At 33.5% G+C, this 8,748-nt stretch overlaps 1 protein-coding gene and 1 long non-coding RNA gene across 2 annotated transcripts in view; both read right to left on the bottom strand.

Annotated features, from left to right (window-relative positions):
• LOC107455668 (uncharacterized) overlaps positions 1-8,748 on the bottom strand; it is a gene marked incomplete in the record, with an annotated part of 114,444 nt that overhangs the window by 3,130 nt on the left and 102,566 nt on the right.
• On the bottom strand, positions 506-5,538 carry LOC139426071 (uncharacterized). The gene is made up of 3 exons (XR_011637348.1): positions 5,163-5,538; positions 5,035-5,079; positions 506-618 (listed from the first exon to the last, which is right to left on the bottom strand). It is a non-coding gene; the product is annotated as an uncharacterized lncRNA (long non-coding RNA).

Here is an 8,748-nt window from a genome sequence, read left to right as displayed (position 1 = left end):
AATTATAAGGTATACAATTTTTTGTATCATTTTAAATAATGTAATTTTACATGGCAAATTATAAAATTTCAAATTAGTTATAATTAAACTGTTTTTTTTTTAATATTATCTTCTCGCCTCTGAAATATATTTAGTCTGAATTATATTTCCCCCTCAATTAGGTTCCTTGTTACCCAATCTTACCCTATATGTTTTAGGAGTAGTATAATGTTTGGTTGCTTGTATGCTTGGTTTGAGTGCATTAAGGGTATTTATAAGAAAAATGAAGATTGCGTCGAATTAAAGTTGTCAAATGTAAGCAATCCGAATCGAAAACTTTACAGCAAGAATTGATGAAAATTAACAGTTCAATCACAATGCCAACTTTAATTACTGATCCCTAGTACATTTAATATTTATTTTTCAAAAACTTAATCTACACATCATTAATATTTCATTTTAGCCTAAAACTTAAAATGATAATTTATTTGATAAACAGCAAAAATGACCTGCTAAAAGAAGTTATAAATTTTACCAGTTGGAAGTAGAATCTTGATTTTGTTCAATATTCCAAGATGACAAAGAAATCATTCGTAAATTTTCACTCTTAAAGCAGAGTCTAGAGTTCATTGATGGTTCCTGCAAAGATTATAATAGTATTAAAAAATCTTGTTACTTTACTATGAGTACTAATAATAGAGATAACTGGAGAAGGATGAGAATAATATTTAGTTTTTGATGACAAGGGGATCGCTACAGAGGATAGCAGTCCAGCTTTACAATAAAGTGAGGACAAAATTCCATGTCTTGAAGCTCTTCATAACTGGCAAAGATTTTTTAGAAAGTCACTTTATTGATACCAATTTACTCCAGATATAGAGTAAGTTGGCATAATCTTAATGGTATGTTGTCATAGCTTGAGGGTCAACCGGACTTAAGATAAGCTCAGAAGAATGTTCTAAATGCTACATTTTAATTAGCTTAGAAATATCAGCTTTAGAATATATGGGTACGATTGGAAGCTGTTTACAATAAAATTCTATTGAAAATCGCCATACTTAATGATTTGCCAGAGAAAAATGTTGTAAACATACAGATGACCTTAAATAAGTTTTTAAATCTAAAACTTCCGCACTATTCATAAAACCACTTGACTTTCCAAATATTAAAATCAAAATGTTCGAAGAATAAAGTGCCATTCTAAATAAATTAGAGCCATAAAATGGCTGCTAATTTAATTCAATTCTAATTTTTCAGAAATTAACAATGCAACTCACAGGTTTAACAAATGCACAGATAAAAAATTATTACGATTGTGTTAACCTATTTTTTCCTACTATTCTCGACTTGTATAACAAAAGTTTGGTAAAGGATTCTTGACATAAATAGTCAACTGGTTAAAAATTAATAATATAGTTTAAAAATAAATAATACAGTTCATATTTAGTTTAAATGAAAATAATAAAAAATTAATAATATAGTTCAGTTTAAAACTTAGTAATATAGATTTCTCATCCCCACAATTCGTACGAAACTTAAGTTCTACTTTATTTATTTTAATAAGTGAATTGGGGAAAAGGTCTACTTGAATACAAGACAGTAGGAAGAAAAATGGACTGAATATCATACCTTTAATATTTATTGGCTCCCTGAACCGTGTGCTGAGGATCAAGGTGAAAAGTGTTTAAGTTACCATTAATATGAGTACTAATGTGTAGGTGTAAATCTTTTTCACAACACCATACTCGATTTCCCTTAAGTGTGCCCATCCCCCTTCCCAATTAAATTCCCTCAGAAATAGCTTTTTATCTCAATTTGCTTGGTTTTCTTTCTGTACAACTCCCGATAAATGTAGTGTACAAAATTAAAAAAAAAGAGAATACCCTAAACTAATGGGGTAATGATCAAATTTTCACGCATTAAGCACTCAATCTTATACAGGCTGTCCCAAAACTCATGGTAATTAAGTTAATGGTTGATAGAACACAATTAGGCAAGTGCAAATTACCATACTCATAGCAAATTACCACAATCCATGGACCGAATGCAAGTCGTAACACTCTAGAGAGTGTTTCCCAGCGACCGCTATAAAAAGTCTGTTCAGAAAAGCTGTCTTTCATTCGCTCTGTGAATCACCGATGAGATAGATGCGTACTCAAACCAGAAGAAGGCAGAGATGCATTACGTGTACGCAGCTGCTGGCGGCTATGCAAGGAAAGCTTAAAGATTATATCCAGAGCATCTTCTTACAAGACGCGTCCCCTGATGCTAGGACATTTCAACGACTACACCTACAACTCTGAGAAAGGGGTTATTTTTCGATATGCATGCAGGATACCGGACGTGGCAGGAGTATAAGAACGTCATCTGTAACGGACGACATTGAGCATCGTATCAGCGAGAGGCCTAAATCTAGCACGCGGGCACTGTCCCAGGCCGTTCACGTTTCTTGTAATGCGATGTGGCAAATGCTGCGAAATGGAGGAATTGTCCCCACCATGTGCGGAGAGTTTAAGGACTGGAACCATCAGATTACCAGACATATGACAATTTTGCCATATAGTTTCTTCAATAGACGGCTGTGGACCCGGAATTTTGTACACTTGTGTTGCTCACGAACGAAAGGACATTCACAAGTAAGGATATTTTAAATGTCCTCAACTAGCATGTATGGGCAACTGAAAACCCTCGCGCAATACGTCCACATTCGCTCCAGCAACGTTTCGCTCTAAATGTTTGGGCCGAAATCGTGCATGATCCTCTGATTGGGCCATACCTGCTATTAACACACCTGGATGGAGATTCATACCTTGTGTCTTTGCAAGTGTAGCCAGAAGAACTAAACCGTGTTCCAGCACACACCACACGACACATGTGGTTCCAACATGATGGGGCACCAGTTAATTACAGTGCAGATGGGCGTAACTCCGATAGATATCATTCGGGCGTAACTGAGATAGATATCTCCGATAGTATCCGGGGCGATGGGAAGTTCGTGGCGGTCCAATCAACTGGCCAGCCCACTCACCCAGTTTGTTATGTAAGGATTTTCTCTTCTGGGGTCATATGAAGAGCCTCATCTGTGATGATGGTCCCATAGATTCTGCTGAATACCTTGTTGCTCTGATATGCCTAGCTGCTGACACCATTAGAGAAATGACCGGTGTTTTCGCTACTGTACAGCTGTAACTCCTTTGACGGTGTGAAGCCTGCGTTAATGTTGGCGGGTGCAACTTTGAGCAATTCCTGAGATTGGGGACTTTGTGTTATTTAATTTCATGTTGTTGAATGAAATGTTTTTCGTAATTTCATCAGTTTCTTTTCATTTCATCTATCTCAGTCCTGTTCATCTCTGTCATTCTCATCATTTCCCGACACAGCATGTATTCTGCTCTATAATGATTTCGATCATGGATTGTATGGTGATTTGTGCTTGTCTACTTGCGTTCTATCACTCTTTAACGTATGCACTATGAGTTTTGGGGCACCCTGTATGTGCTTAATTTTATATATATATGATAATTAATATGCTGACTACATTTCAAGTTTCGAAATCTGGCACAAAAACGTACTTTCTTTGATTACCCACACATTGACTCTCACATTATAGAGAGTAGCCGTAATTTGGAAAATAAAGTTCCAATAGTTTAGAAGAAAGAGCAGAGCTACTTTAGCAAATCGAAACATTTTTGCATACAATTATAAAACTCGCTTATTCGAGGATAATTGTATATAAAAACAGTTATAAATAATCCTCAGCAGTCCCAGGGCCGAAGATAATTGCCCCGCTCTCTTTTCCCACTTACGTACGGCCTTGACTACATCACATGTAAATTACTTGCTTAATATTCTTAAATTGTCATATGAAATATAAATGCTACTTCTTCACTGAAATTCTAGTATTTCAAAATTTTCCTAGAATTAACACGTGTTCCCGGTCTTACCCTCTAGTGGGTAACTAGTAATTTTTAAAGAAATCATTTGTACAAAAAGTAGTATATATTTGACTTTTCAGGAATGATATATTGTACAAACAATGGATATTATGATTTAATGCGTCAGTATCTAAGTTAGTTGATCAGGCCTTTAAATACTACCTGATTTTACTTCAATTTCCCCTGTATTTGAAATTAAAAGTTTGTAAGCATTTCAATTCTAAATTTTTTTCAACTAGTATTAGACACTAGTGGACTGCGCCCCCTGCTCGCTGACGCTCGCCATACTCCGAAAATTGCTACGCAATCTTAAATGGTTTGCTTCCGTAAACCAAGCTCGCTTCACTCGCTACTAACTTAGGTACATTGCAAATGCACAAAATTCTAAGAATTCAAAACAATCATTCAAATCCATGTAAAAAAATTACATCTTTTTAGTAAATACTAAGTCATTAAAATAAATTTGAATTCAAATAATGATTTCAATTGAATTCAAATAATAAATTGAATAAATTGAATTCAAATAATGAGTAATTCGTTAAACCTATTAGAAATCTCTATAGTATAAAATCTTAAAGCGTAACAGCACGACTGAGACTCATTTTTCAATGAATAACTAATAACAATAATAAAACAAATAAATTCGTGATATAAATCAAAAATCGTCAAATAAGTTCGTGAAAAAAAAGCGCTTTCGACAAAATACGAAAATAGATATCTATCGAGAAAGACTACTCACTTCTGCCTAGCTTAATAGTATGAGATTGCCGCAGGTGAGAATGCTCTCTCTGGTTATTTCAGTTTCCGTTTTTAAAAGCGCTATATGTTGAGCCACCTCAGTAGATTTAGCATGTGACATTTTTAACGGCAATCATTGGTCGATTTTCTATCGACAGAGTTGGAGAGTTGTAATGAGACTTTTTTTGGTCGCCGTGTAAGAGAAATATATATAGAGATATTCACTTGCGTTTTTTAATATTTTTAATTATATTTTAAGAACATTTTTAAATTAAATTACGTCTTCCTCCCCCCAATTACCTTTTTGAAAATATGAACTGAACTATTTTACCGTAAGACTATCTTGTTTTAATGAATGTCTCTAATTGCAGAGTCAACTTACAAGCATAATTCGAGTTTTCTGTTGTTTTCCATCTGTTCTAATATACTAAAGAAAGAGAGAAAAAAATCAATTATCAAAAAAACTTTTAAATCCAGAAAACGTTATTGAAATGAATTTAAATATCTCACAGTTAAGAAGTCAATCCAATAAGTATAATCAATATTTAGATTGGAATGTGCGGTAATCAATTTAGATTGACACAATTCTTGCTGAGGAACCAGAGAAGGAACGATTTGGATATTCATCACGCTTTCAATTGATATGTCACTATTTATTTTCAATTCTTGCGAAATAATTTTCAAAGTTTCTTCCAGTAAGGATCTGAAAAGAAGTTTTATATACAATTAAATGTATTTATACTCCATGGCAAGTTGCAAAAAAGATCATTGTGGTATTAGATACAAGTAATCATCCGCGACTTCATATAGTTCCGTTTTATTTCGTTATCAAATTTCACAAATATGCTTCCAAAACAAATGAAAAGCTTTTAAATGTTAAACACGCCAGTCAAAACTTCAATTCATGCTATCTTTTAGGATATACAGTAAAACCTCATTAAGTCGTCACTCCGCTTAAGTCGTCGTTTTCCTATGGTCTCGTCATAAGGCATATGAAATATAAGACAGATGATATGAAATATAAGACAGATGAAATATAACTATTCATGATTTAATTTCAACATTTTGTGGGTTGTGATATTTCCTAAGCTTTGATACATGAACTATTTCAAAATTGTGTTTACTTAAATTATTCTTTTATTTTTTTTTTGTAATCGGTTTCTTGATCATTCTTTCTTTTTCCTATTTTTCTTTTTATTTTTGTTACCTTTTTTTCCGTCGATATTAACCTGATAATGTACGCATCCATTACCTAGATCTATTTTCGAATCATTTGAACTTTTTGGACATTCTTTCTTTTTATTTTTTCAATGTTTACTTCCACAGAAACATCATTAACTTTTATTTTTTCGATGTTTACTTTTACTGAAACATCTTTTTCATCATTTTTATTTTTTCGCTGTTTACTTTTACTGAAACATCTTTTTTGACCTTAACATTTTGAGAATTCTGCTGTCTAATGTGCAAAGATAAGTTGTCACTTTTAGAATTAGCAGAGATGATCAGTCTCTTACCAAATAGAGTAACAACTGGCCCGACACAATCAATAAACAAACAAAAATCCTTGCAAGTCTGCAGTCCTACTAAAGCATATGGTAAATTAGTATCAAGTATAAAAACTTGGTGAGTTAAAAATTTCGCCTATCGTAATAAGAGAAACTCACAAATTTTGTTTAGTGTTAACTGTCCTTTTGTTTGGGTAACAAATAAGCTTTCACATTTTTTAAATAGGAATATTTAGTTTTGACCATTTCCGAAAAAGTAAAAGAATTACAAATTTCTTTAAGTTTATTTGAAAACTCTTCATCGTTAGGTTCAAAAGAAAGTACTGAAAAATTTAGAATTTTGCGTGGTTAAATCTGAAAAAATCATTTGTAACAAAAGTTTTAAAAAAAATTAATTTTGTTTGCCGTCACTAGTATAATTGACGTTTGAACCACATTTGTTTCCATCAAAAACATTTTAAATGCACTATAAATAACAATATTATATCATAATTATTATATAAAAAATTATATAAAATCATTATTATATAAAAAATATGAATCATTATTATATAAAAAAAATAATATAAACACTAGAAATGCAATCTAATCATTAATAATATGCTATTGAATTATTCATAATAAAAAGTTTAGATCACGGCTAATCTCTGATGTCTAAAAAAAAATATGAACAACCTACTCTCCAACGTCGACCTTCATCAATTTCGTTGAAGAGGAAAAAAAAAAACACTTTAATGGCATTTTTATCTTCACCCTAAACACTATAGTAAAACAAAAATATAAATTCAACTAATCAATAAATCATAGAAACTGTAACACATAAAACAATAAATATGAAAATAATTTTTCTAAATATTTCTTATGCCAATCAAAACAATCAGTTCACTGAAAAAAAATTTCAACAGTAAATACGATCAATGTATAAAAAATAATTGTTTCAATTGAAACATCAAGTATTAGAAAAAAAATTTTTAAAATCATAATCTATGACTTTGTTATTCACATGAGCACTTTTTTTTTATTAATCAATAAAAATTAAAGAAATTATTTTAGGATAAATGTAAAAAAAAATTTGCAAAAAGGATACGAGAAAAAGTTCGAACCAGCCCAAGAAGACATCAACATCAGATGAAAGTTGATAGGAAAAAAAATTTGTTTCTTCGATTCCAAAACACATTTTGAAAATCACAACATCAGATGTTCTAACTTCTTTGTTAAGAGGAATCATATTTCTTTGAATGAGGCGGGGTGAGACTCATTTATTGACGATAAAAACCAGAGTAGCACTGGGAGAAAGGAGTAAGAAAACTTTCCGGACGGAAGGGATGGGGTTTCAAATCGAAAACTTTTTAACGTCTATCAGGAGTCCAATGCAGATTTTCCCTTATTTCTAATTATTAATTGTCGTGAGTTGAAGAAAAATCAGACTGATAATTTTCAACTGTCCAGGCGAATGAGATATTCGATGTATTTTTTTCCCTTGTGGATTAATACCCCAAGGAACCCATTACAGCTACCCATCCCATTGTTACAGTACAAAAGAGCTTTTCAATCATCCTTTGGCAGAGAGAGGGGGGGAGGTCAAATTAGCAAAACCCTCTATCCCACATCGGAAGGGTCAAAAGGTAGTTTGCTTTGTTATCTAACTTTGATTCATTTTCTTGTGAATCATTTCATGCATATGAAAGAGTTCAAAATCTTCTTTTGATAGATGATGTAAAAAGAGAATCTATTGATGTTACTCTATTCTTTGAGTTTTTCGCCTGGTGATTACAAAAGTATATGTACACTGAGTGACCAAATTATTATGACCATCTCAGTTTTATGCAAATGAGTTATTGCGTCACAGCGCTGCCGCTAGAGGGCAAGATAACTATAACACGGGAATGCTGGACAAGTGTCCCATTCCAGATGAAGACGCCATAGGAGATGGACGTGCCTTGCGAGTTCTCCGAGCCGGGGGCTCGGTCGCCATGCAGCGGGATGACCAACGATGTGTTCCGGCCAGCCAGTCGTCACCACCTCCATGCCTTAGCGATGATCTCTTCCTCTCTTCGTGAGCGTTTGATTCAGACCTGATGACTGCAGTGCTTCTGCGACGACGATCACTGATCAATGTTTGAAAGACAGAACATCAAGATGAAATAGTTTTCAAATCCAGCCAACGTGAACACACCGTGTAAGCGGCAGTAGTAACTTGTTTAGCCTAGACGTACGTGAACGTGATGATTGCATTGACCTTTCGTTAGTAGCATTTAGGCCTGTCCGACATGTTAATGGCGGTCATTTGCGTTTGAAACCGATTGGTCGAAGCATGTTTCGCAAGTAGGAGTCTGGCTTTACTAACATCTATTGTCCTTCGGGTCCTCGCCCAGTTTAGTTACTAGCGGAGACTGGAGATGTTAATTATGAATTCGAGATAAGTAATCTTAAAAACAGCGAGATGTTTTCCTCAAGCAAAGCACAGTAGACTTCATTTTTGTTGATTACTCTCAACTCTTTTTCAAGTCACCACAGCTTTTCCGCACCATGGCAATGTGCCATTTTTCTCCCCACTTCAACTTTAGCATTATGCTTATCACCACAAGGTT

The sequence above is a fragment of the Parasteatoda tepidariorum genome, chromosome 7 (genome assembly GCF_043381705.1).
Source record: "Parasteatoda tepidariorum isolate YZ-2023 chromosome 7, CAS_Ptep_4.0, whole genome shotgun sequence".
NCBI lineage: Eukaryota > Metazoa > Arthropoda > Arachnida > Araneae > Theridiidae > Parasteatoda > Parasteatoda tepidariorum.
Note: the sequence above shows the minus strand (reverse complement) of the source record. Positions and strands in the feature narration are given on the sequence as shown.